Raw genomic sequence first — 11394 nt, forward strand, 5'->3', positions numbered from 1 at the left:
ACATGAAGAAAAAAAAGTTACTTTAGTTTCACATGTACAACCACTTTGTAGAGAAGAATTCATATAGGAAAACCTCACTTATTAGTTTTATTTGTGTAGAAAGAGGCTGTGACTTTGGTGGCAAGTCAAATGATATTGGTATTGAAAAATATATCTCTACATTTTGTTGACAAAAAATAGCTTGTAAATAATGAAAAAGCCTTCAATAAGCAGATAATGAGATAAGTAAGCAACCCTTGGTATATCAGATAATGACATGTCCTATTATGCATCAATAAGATTGGAAGAGAAGATAATGATTTTAAATGGTTATGGTTGCTCTAGTTTTGATATGAAAATGTGTCCCTTCAGATATTAGACATGCCTAAGACATCTTATTACAAATTTTAAATTTTTTGTTCTAAGGTTGTTTGGTGGGGTTGGGGTTGGGGACCAAGAAAAATGAACTGATATTTTATTTTAGGCCAAGCAAACACAATTCAATTATAAAACAGTTATACTAGATAAGTCTATATAAAATCAAACACCATTTCTCCTAGACTAGCAACTAACCATCTGCCAATATCAATTCAACTAATTCAAAAACACATGCATGTTTTCTTCCTTATCTCGCCACAGCACACAAATCTCTCAGATCCTACTTCACTAAGACACACAAGTTCTCAACCTTCCGTTATCACCGCAACACACAACAATGATCTTAGAACCTACTTCACTGTGGATGAATATTTAAGATATTCAAACTCTTCTAACATTTGCATAATATTAAAACAAAGGTATACCTCTTGCAAAATGCAAACAAAAGTAAGAGTCTCTCGTGAGAGATTTCTTGCACACCAAGTATCTTGCCTCTTCTCTTGGTGGCAGCCTACCATAAAAGTTTTAACTATATTACAAAGAGAATAAAAATATAGAGATAGAGACATATATAAGCAATATGACAGCACCAAACAACAATCTCATTATTTATGATCAAAACCCATACAATCAATATTATATATTTTCACATGAATAAAAGCCTGATAAAATCATATTATAGAATATGCATAAATAAAATATGTAAAAGGCTCAGCACAGTTTAACTTCCAACATAAAACAATGAGCAATTAGTTTAACTTCAACATTAAATAAGGAGAAAAAGGCTCAAAAATTCCTTGACCACATAATAGAGTTTCTAAACATGTGCAAACAATGTCCACTAGGGCAGCGAGGGTGGTGTTTCCAAGAAAAAAAAGAACACACCTGAAGGTCTCTCTATTCTCTCTGTAGATGGCCCAGGATTTAGAACCAGTTTCCCACTTGGTTGCTACAAAAGGGGGAAAAACAGAATAAACATGAATAAGAGAGAGTATACAGAATAAACAAAGAACTTGTCAAAGTAGTAGGCATATCAGTATCTCCCATGCCTTTACTTTAAAAAATAACAGTACATGGTATCAATGGAAGTGAGCTGAAAAATTTACCACCAACCATCTGTAATGAGCTAATAATACCATACTCACATGAGAGTTATAAATGCTAACTTCACCCTGCACTACTTGCAAGAGCTTAAGATCATACCTCTATGGGAGTAAGCATCTTCTTTTCACTGTTCTTGTCATATTTCTATTTTTTTTGTACCTGCTTTTAATCCCTGCCAAGGAAGACTAGTAAAGAAAATAAGTAAATAATATGGTAAAATAGAGCAATGAAACAAAGGAAAATGGATTTCAGCATATCACATAAGTATCCAACCTTCCCCTCAAAAAATACATAAGCACATAACCAAGAGACTCCAAATCATCTCTTCTGCTTTGCTCTGCATAAAGATTACATTCACAATTAGATAAAGCCCAAAAGTCTCAAGCATTACAGGGAGAAACAAATAACATATTCTCTAATTAGGAATTATAAATGGCTCACCAACTCCAAGGTGAGTGTTAACACTTGCATAACAAGTTGTTCCTGTGAGATTCTTGTTTTCCCTGAAGCAATAAATTAACTTAATAATCAGAAATTTGAAGGTTCAAGCAAATTTGGATCCAAGAACAGAAAATTGATAATGAGAAACACATAAGTATCACCCTAATGTTTGCCCAAATCAATCTAAAAACTTGTTATTTAATATTAACATTTATAAGTTAAAACTCAGCACAATGATAATCATTACACATGATATAAACACCTTCCACTTTACTTAAGACCATAATATTTCTCAAATATCTGTTACCTGTATGGAATGTGCTTGTACGTCTGAAGATCGCTATACTTTTTTACAAGACCATAGTCTATGATATATACCTGCAATAAAGATTAAAAATAAATTTAAAAAACAGAGTGTTAGGCTGTCCCAACATCAAACTGTGAATTAATTATTCTAGCTTTAATAGATAGCATAACCAAGGTTTGGTAAAGCCACCATTAAACTACTAAACAACAGAAAAATAAAATAAAAAAACAACAACAAAATGGAACCCATGGCACCCTAACCTAAATCATTTACTATAAATAAGAATTCAGGCATACAATGGAACCTTGAAACACACAAATTTTACTAAAAGGAGCAAGAAAATTTCTTGAGCTTGTGAAACAGAAGTACCAAAACAGAAGATAGACCCAGATATTTAAAGCTTCTTCACTGATGAAAAGACCACAAGCAGCAGCCAAAAGTAAATCCACCTACAATGAGATTAAAGTGAGATTAACCCCATATTTCAAAAGCACAAGACTTAACCCAATTTTTCCTTTGGGGATACATACCCTGGAGCATATTCTGGCAGAGCTATTCTGTAACCAAAAGCTTTAAAGGTGAAGCCAACGGGTGCTATGGCCATTACTGAAGGAGATGAACTATCTAAAAGAAACTGAAATCCAAGAGATGAACCAATAGCAGGCCGCTCCACCCCAATAGAGACGATTGTGACGATTGCAGCTATGCCCAGTGCAATGGCTATTTTAGCCAAAAATGAAAATTCAAAATCAATGCTAGCATCTTTCAAGTCTCCAAGGACAAGATCAGAATTTATATCATGTATGTCTGCATTCTCTTCAGGTACTTTAGCCTTGTAGTTTTCGACATCATCATGTTGATGACTTCTTGTCCTGTGAGTTCAAAATGAAAGTTGTATCATCATTTTGAAGTTAAGTAGAATCAAAAGCTGATAGATTGTAAGAAAATCATCTAAGACTAGACATTTGATGTTGAAATTCTTTACATGATACTAAAATAAGTTTTCTCCCATCATTTCAACTAATGAGAAGTAAGTCCAGTGGTCAGGTCCATGGTTAGCTTGTATGAAATTTGTTGAATAAGTTACAGTGGCCAACATTGTAGGACTTAGCTAAGGACCCTTAAAGAAGTATAAAACTAATTTAATACTTAGATTAGAGGTAACTCAATAAAACTCTCTGAAGCTTTTATTGGAAAGTGAAATAAAGAAATGTTGTCTTCAATCATTTAGATTGAAAAGTGATTGTATAGAGTAGTGACTCAAATAGCTTCATGTGTGGATTCTTTTTTTTTTAATGGCAAAAAGGCATTAAACATTTGATTGACCCATCAGATGCACTAAGTATCTTGTCTTTTCTCTCGGAGGCAACCAACCAAAAAAGCTTTAACTAAATTACAAAGAGAGAAAAAAAAATACAGAGATAGATACATATATTAGCAATATGACATCACCAAATTAAACAACAACAATATTAAAGCACTATTAATATTAAAGGACATAAATATTATATTCGTGCATTGTTTATACTACTATAGCAAGCCAACGAGTACCAAATTGCATTATTCTTTTGTACCAAATTGCAACTGACAACTTAACAGCCACAATGCCAATCAATATCAGTATGAATGCATCTACAAAATATGCACAGGACTACTAGTGAAATGATCTAGACATGAATTTCAAACTTGATATGGAAAGATAGGATATTGAGAGAACTAGCCCTATCATTAAACTAATTCATTCAAATACATTTTAAATTTTAGAAATAGATTAAGGAGCCCAAATTTTACAAATATGTATAAAATTGAAAGTTAACAGAATAAAAGGAATGATCTAACAGAGTTAGTAAAGCAGAACAATACAATTTTCATTTACCAAACAATGTTTATGAATTTCTCATAATTAACTCTAGAGAAAAAGAAACTACTTAAATTATAAGTGACTTGCAAGATGAGATGAAAAGAGACATACTGGCTCATGCAGTACATTAGCAGTTTCAGTCCTGGAAGTCCATTCCTACAAATCAAGCTCTCTAGCTATGCTGCAAGTTATTCAACATATTTTTGTGTGAGGTAGATTCTAACTACTATAAAATGAACTAAAAATATGCAGGATGAGATCCCTGTGGTCAGAAAGGAGCCCATATTGGACTCAAATTGAAGTCTATGGTTTCAAATTTTGCATATTAAAGCTAAAGTACCAAGAGAAAGTTAAGCCCTTGAGTTCAAATTTTGTGTACTCTTTAACTGTACAAGAATATTGTGAGCCAATCAAATCTGAAGTGCCAACTAAAATTCCCCAAAATTTCCCATATCAGATTATCAAATCAATTTCAAAAAACAAATCAAAATATATATTCCTAATTAACAAGCAACAAAACCAGAAAAAAAAAAAGCTTCAAACAACTAAGAAAATCAAGAACACCGGATTTAAAAATGAAAGAAAACTTATTGTAAAACTTCTAACTCTGTCTAAATCCAAAACAAACAATCAGAAATACATATAACTTATTTGGCCATTTTATTAAAAAGAAATAAAAAAAATGGGAAAAAGATCAACATAGAGAAGGGAAGAGAGAAATAAAAAAACAAAATAGATATGGAAAAATGGACTTTCAGTAACAAAATCGAAGGGAGGGTACCGAGATCCATTTGCCAACATCCCAAGCTCCCTCACCGAGAGCCCATCGCCGCCGCCACCTGCAGAGGATAGAGACAAAGATGAGAGGGTGAGCAAGTGAAAGACGAGAAAAATGAAGGTGCTGAGATACCTCTATCGCCACACGATCCACCGTCATCCCAAGCCTCTCAGGAGAGAATATTACCTAAGATAGTCAGCGTGAGGCAAAGATAGAACTCTGAAAGCTTGTGATAGTCAGCGTGAAGTCGTGAGGCAGAGACAGAACTCTGGAAGGCGTGACTTCGTGAGGCAGAGAGAGACGAGTTGAGACGAGAGTGAGAGATGGAGGCTGAGAGAATTTTTTTGGGTAACTTAGATTTAGGGATTAAAATTTGGCTGAGAGAGATTAGACCCAAAAAAAATTCATTTGGCGCCTGAGGTGTATTTTCATATGGCGCCAAAATAGTTCCGTGTTTTTATTTTAATCACCCATTAATAACACTTCTAAATATGTGTTATTTTTTAATGTAATATATACTAAAAATTGTTGTAGTGTTTCTGTTGGATTTCTGGATGTTAAAACTAGTTATGTTGTTTGTGTATGAATCCCAGGCGAAATTCTAGGATTAAGGCTTGGAATTAGTAAGTTTCAAGGAGTTTAGCTCGTGAAAATGCAAGGGAAATCTGGGTTTGGAGGCTCGTGTCGCGGCCTTGTTTTTCAGGAGTCACGACCCGTGTATGTCGAAGAGGCTGGAAAGCCTTTGTCTGCTTATACGCATCGCGACGCAAGGTATAGTGCGTCGTAGCCTGTATCCCTCAGCAGAAAGGCATTTTTCCTCTGACTTGAGCGCATCGCGGCCCTTAAGGAGATGAGCCGTGGCTCAAATGCAAGATCTTGGATGTTTGAAGGTTTTTAGCTCGAGAACGCAAATGTTAAGGCTTGGGAAGGATTTTACCACCTATTTCGTAGAATCCAAGGTCTCGGAGGCTAGAATTATATCTCGAAGTTATTTATTGTTTTAGAACTTGATGGATGGCTATTATGAATATGTTGTGACTAGGTTTTCAACGAGGCTCGGGTTAGAGAATTATGCTCAGGATTGCGGTGCTCAGCTAGCTTGTGACACATGTAAGAAACTGTTGTACCCGTAGAGCGGGGTGTGGCCCTATTGTTTGTATTGCAGGGCATGGAACTATTGATTGAATTGTAGGGCCTAGCCCTATTTTTTATGTTTAGTATATTTTTAAATATGTGTTGATATTATGCTATGTAATGCATATTTGTGAGTGAATGGTGAAGGCTGGAAACGGCGAAGCTGGGAACGACGAAGGTCGAGAACGGCAGGAAGCCGAGTACGGCAAGGGGTCGGGAATGGCGTTGAGCAAATGGAGTGCAAGCCGTTAAGGCGAGACCCTCCTAGGATTCTGTAGTCATCCTCTCGGTGAAGACCGCGAACCCAGGGCCTAGTAAAGTGCCTGGGACGACATGGCCGCTATGTGTTTAGCCTGTTGGAAGCTTTGTTATATGTTGTTAATAGAAATGCATATGTTCTCTGTTTTATGTTGAGTTTTCTTGCTGGGCTTCAGCTCACGGGTGCTCTATGGTGCAGGTAATGGCAAGGGAAAGGTCGACCAACCATGAGTATGGAGAGCGTGGAGCGACGGGTACATGTTCGACCTACCTGGCTGCCACGACCAAGGTTATTTAGGGAAAATGTAATGTATTGGTATAGATGTGTCCCCTAAGTCGACCTTAATTGTATTTTGAGGTGTAACGTATTTTCTAAACAGTATTTTGGGATCCCAAACGTATAACTCTGTACATTTTCAATGAATGACCACATGTTTATATTAAATGCTTTTTAACGACTGTTATCACAATTTAGCAACACTTTTCACCTAAAACCTCGATTAGCAAGCTAATGACATGTTTTTAACTCACTTAGTAAAGGCTCTAAGGAAGTAGGGCATTACAACTTGGTATCAGAGTGAGCCAAGTTTTATGGTTCCTGGAGATTGACCGAACATGTATGCTCGCTGCAGGTGACAAGCTTGACTCAGGGTTTGTTGGTAATTATTGAATTATATGTCTAATTGCTTGTTAAAGTGCCATGTTTGCCTGAGTATGTATGTAGAGCATGATGAATGAGTTGACGAATGCATGATGCTAAAGCATGGCCCCCTTGATTGTTGTATGTTATATGTGTTATGTGGTTTTTCTGGTTGTGATTGGTTGATGTGAATTAGGAGGTGGTTTTGGATGTTGTTATCATGCCTAATGAGTGGCGCCATTAATTGCAGGCATATTGTTGTGATGCCTCGGCGATCAATCAGGCTCTGTGGCAATAGGGTTGAGGATGATAACCAGGGTCAGGACCCTCCACCTGCCTCATCGAACTAGCAATAGTTATTTGTTGAGATGGAAGCTAGTTCACTGAATAGAAGAAGAGCTATGACAGTTGAGGCAACAGGCCCTTCCTCGGGGCATTGGGTTGCAGGTTCGACATGTTGTGGCACTAGTGCTAGCATAACCTGCTGTGGAGAATAGATAGGAACCTTTGTATGAGAGATTCAGGAAGCAACATCCTCCCACCTTCGAGGGTGGAACAGACCCATTGTGGGCAGAGCACTAGATGAACATGAATTCTTCCATCTTGGGTTTCATGAGGGTGGAAGGGAATGAGAGAGTAGCTTGTGCCAGCTACATGTTGAGAGAGGACGCCCGCATTTGGTAGGATATTGTGTCGCAGAGAAGGAAGGTTGCAGTTATGACCTGGGAAGAGTTCAGAAACATTTTTAATGGGAAATATTACAGTGTCGTGGTCCGAGCTGCGAAGGTTGATGAGTTTACCATCCTAACTTAGAATCGAATGACAGATACTGAGTATGCTTTGAAGTTTGACCAGTTAGCGAAGTTCGTGCTAGATCTGGTGCCCACTGACATTGCACAGAGAGATCGGTTTATGCGGGGATTGAATGTCATGACCGCCCGTGATGTCAAGATAACTTTGGATCCGGGGACTACCACTTTTGCACAGGTAGTGGACAAGGCCCATATAGCTGAGGGGGCCGAGGATCAAATATGGAGAGAGGGCACTGCTAGGCGCGATGGTCAGAGGACGGTGCCTTCTTTCACTGGAACTAGTTGGGGTAGTGGCCCCAGTGAGCAGAAGACAAAGGCCCCAGAGTCTTTTGTTCCTCCTAGCTCAGATAGGAGGGCATGGGGTGCTTTCAGTGGCCGTCAGGGCGGAGGAGACAACTGGAGGAGTTTCCCAATTTTTCCTCTATGCAGATGATGACATCAGGGAGAGTGCAGGATCAGGGCCTGCTTTACTTATGAGAGTATCAATCACTTGAGGAAGGATTGCCCATAAGCCATGAAGGAAGAGCCAAAGTAGAGCGACAGTCTCACTCTTGATAGAGTATTTACCTTGACCCAGACTGAGGCTGAGGCTAGCCCCTCGGTCATGACAGGTCAGATTTCTAGTGCTAGTTCTTCTTTTACTACATTGATTAATTCAGGGGCTACTCATTCATTTGTTTATGCTAGAGTGATAGATCAGCTGTGTTGACCTAGTGATTTGTATGCTAGGGGATTTCAGACTTTATTTCCAACTGGGGAACTGGTAGTCTCTAGGAGATGGGTTAGAGAATTGGCAATAGAGATAGATAGTAGGGAGTTGTCTGTTGATCTGATTGAGTTAGCGATGGACTTAGATATGATCCTGGGGATGGATTGGTTATCAAAGTACGGGGCGACGATTGATTGCAAGCGCAGGATGGTGACCTTTGAACCAGAAGGGGAAGTACCATTTGTATTCATGGGGACAGTGAGTGTACCGCGAGTACCTATGATTTTGGCACTGAAGGCTAGAGACCTGATGTAGAAGGGTTGCATAGGATTTGTAGCAAACTTTATGGATACCTCTAGAGTTGTGTCGGTTGGGCCAAGTGAGATCAGACTAGTATGTGAGTTTCTAGATTTGTTCCCCGCTGATTTGCCAGGTTGTCGCCACACCGAGAGATTGAGTTTGTTATAGAGTTAGCGCCAGGGGCGGAGCCAGTATCTAGGACACCTTATAGAATACCTCCGACAGAGTTGAAGGAAATAAAGATTCATTTGCAAGAGTTACTAGATTTGGGATTCATCAGACTGAGTTTTTCACCATGGGGTGCTCCAGTGTTGTTTGTCAAGAAGAAGGATGGATCCTTAAGGATGTGTATTGACTACATGGAGCTGAACAAGTTTACCATTAAGAACAAGTACCCACTACCTAGGATCGACGACTTGTTTGACCAGCTACAGGGGAAGACAATGTTCTCTAAGATTGACCCACCAGCACCGGCCGCTCCTGCCATACCAAACGTTGTTCAGGCTCAAATAGAAGCGGTGAATCAAGATGTGCAACAGTTGGTCGGGAATAAAATGTCTCATATATAATATGATCGGAGAAAGGGCACCTCATTCATCAACAGAATTGCTATGACAAAGATCTCGAGCAAGTTCAAAATGCTAGTACTGCCTAACTTTACTGGAAGAGAAGACTTGGTGTCTCACGTGAATAAGTTTGAGATACAAATGGATATCCAAAAGGTGTCTGAAGATTCTCGATGTAGAATCTTTCTTGCCACTTTATCTAATTCTTCCGAGGAATGGTAATTAAGTTTTCTAGCGGCTAGTATAAATTCATGGGAGATGTTCGAAAAGAAATTTACAGACAATTTTATGCTGGTTGGATACATCCGACAAAGGCCAATCAATTGGTCGATATCCTGACAGAAGGAAGGAGAGTCCCTCAAAGAGTATATACAGAGGTTTATGTGAGCAACTGCTCAGGCCAAGACTATTGGAGATGAGGGAAAGATGATGGCCATCACAGCTGGAGTGCAACACCAATCTCCCCTCTGGAGCAGCCTACAGAAAAATAAAGTCAAGGGCACTCAAGAATTTATAGATCAAGAAGACAAGTACATCAAGCTGGAGGAGGCCATAACCAATGAAAGAAAGTCCCTAAAGACTGACCAGGGTAAGAAGGAAGAGTCGACCAAAGCCGCCAATAGGCCTGGCAAACCCAACGACAACAACGACAAATGTAATAATAAGAATGGAGGAAAATGGCAAACACTGAGGAGTCGGCATCTGATAACAAGCCCTAAGCAAAAGAGATATGAGCTAGGGTTCACTAACTACATGGCCCTGGTCGATAGTCGAGACAAAGTGTATCAGGTCAGCCATACCATAGTCCCTTTTAGGCGACCAGCCCCAATCAGGAAAGACAAATCCAAGAAGGGCACAACCAAGTTTTGTTGTTTCCACAATGACTACGGCCATGATACAAATGAGTGTAACCAGATGAAGGATGAGATCGAGTTCCTTATCTGACAAGGACATCTAAGAAGATATGTACGAGCAGGGGGAAATTCCCAGAAGGGGTTAACGGAGGCAACGAGCAGGCACTTGTACGCCAATGCTCACCTCCTCTGCAGCCAGCTCCGGTCACTGGTACTTTTCTAACCATCTACAGGGACCGCATATATTTATTGATAGTGGTAAGGCAAGAGATAGATATGCCAGAACCCTACGTCACAATCAGGACATAGAGATGCTAAACGTCAAGGAGCAAACTCCCAAAAAAGCTCGAACAGAGGAAGAGTTGATAAAGTTCTCTGAGCTAGACGCACAACATGTTCGATTCCCCAACTCAGATCCTTTGGTTGTGGATGTACAAATTGCCAACATGATGGTTGTTATCCCCAAAAAATGGAGATCGATGACGTGGCAATAGAGGTGACAAGTGGCAGTACATGGTCCGTAAAATACACATTAATAAGTCAATAAATATATTGGCTCCTCAGAGTTGTGATAAAGTGACTTGGCTTAGGAGTAGCTCAGTAAGCCATGTTAGACCAGAGATGTGTCATGCTAGACCAGTGTGCCATGTTAGACCAGAGATGTGTCATGCTAGACCAGAGATATGCCATGTTAGACCAGAGAAGTGTCATGCTAGACCAGATATGTGTCATGTTAGACCAGAGAAGTGCATGACCGACCAGTAATGACTTTGCTGCCCAGGAATGACTTTGCTGCCCAGTAATGACTTTGCTGCCCAGGAATGACCTTGCTGCCCAGTCATGACCTTGCTGCCCAGGAATGAACTTGGCCAATCGGTCATGCACATGTCCGACCAGCTAAGTGCATGTCCTACCAGCCAAGTGCATGTCCTACCAGCTAAGTGCATGACTGCCCAGTCATAGAGTATACTAGCGGGCACATAAGGTATACTGGCGTGCACTTCAACACAGGAAATCTGCCCAGTGAAGGTGTGTTCGACCAGAATGAAGGTGATGTGGATCAACTAGATAGAGCATGACTACATCAAGATTCCAAGAAACGGCTTCAACAAGAATCGGTCTTGGCACACGCAGGAATCTCTCATTCTTCCCACAAATTTGGTGTTCTGTTACATTTTGAATATTTTTGTAATTTAAATATAATAAGAATAATAAAATATCCCGATTCTAGGGGATATCAGATGTATGATCCTAAGCCTATAAATATATGGCT

At 39.4% G+C, this 11394-nt stretch overlaps 1 long non-coding RNA gene across 1 annotated transcript; it reads right to left on the reverse strand.

The window, feature by feature from the left end:
• Positions 1 to 1242: 1242 nt before the first annotated feature.
• LOC133802312 (uncharacterized) lies at positions 1243 to 1967 on the reverse strand. The gene is made up of 4 exons (XR_009877240.1): positions 1903 to 1967; positions 1735 to 1798; positions 1561 to 1646; positions 1243 to 1306 (listed from the first exon to the last, which is right to left on the reverse strand). It is a non-coding gene; the product is annotated as an uncharacterized LOC133802312 (long non-coding RNA).
• Between the last annotated feature and the right edge of the window lie 9427 nt (positions 1968 to 11394).

This window comes from Humulus lupulus, chromosome 9 (genome assembly GCF_963169125.1).
Source record: "Humulus lupulus chromosome 9, drHumLupu1.1, whole genome shotgun sequence".
NCBI classification, from domain to species: Eukaryota; Viridiplantae; Streptophyta; class Magnoliopsida; order Rosales; family Cannabaceae; genus Humulus; species Humulus lupulus.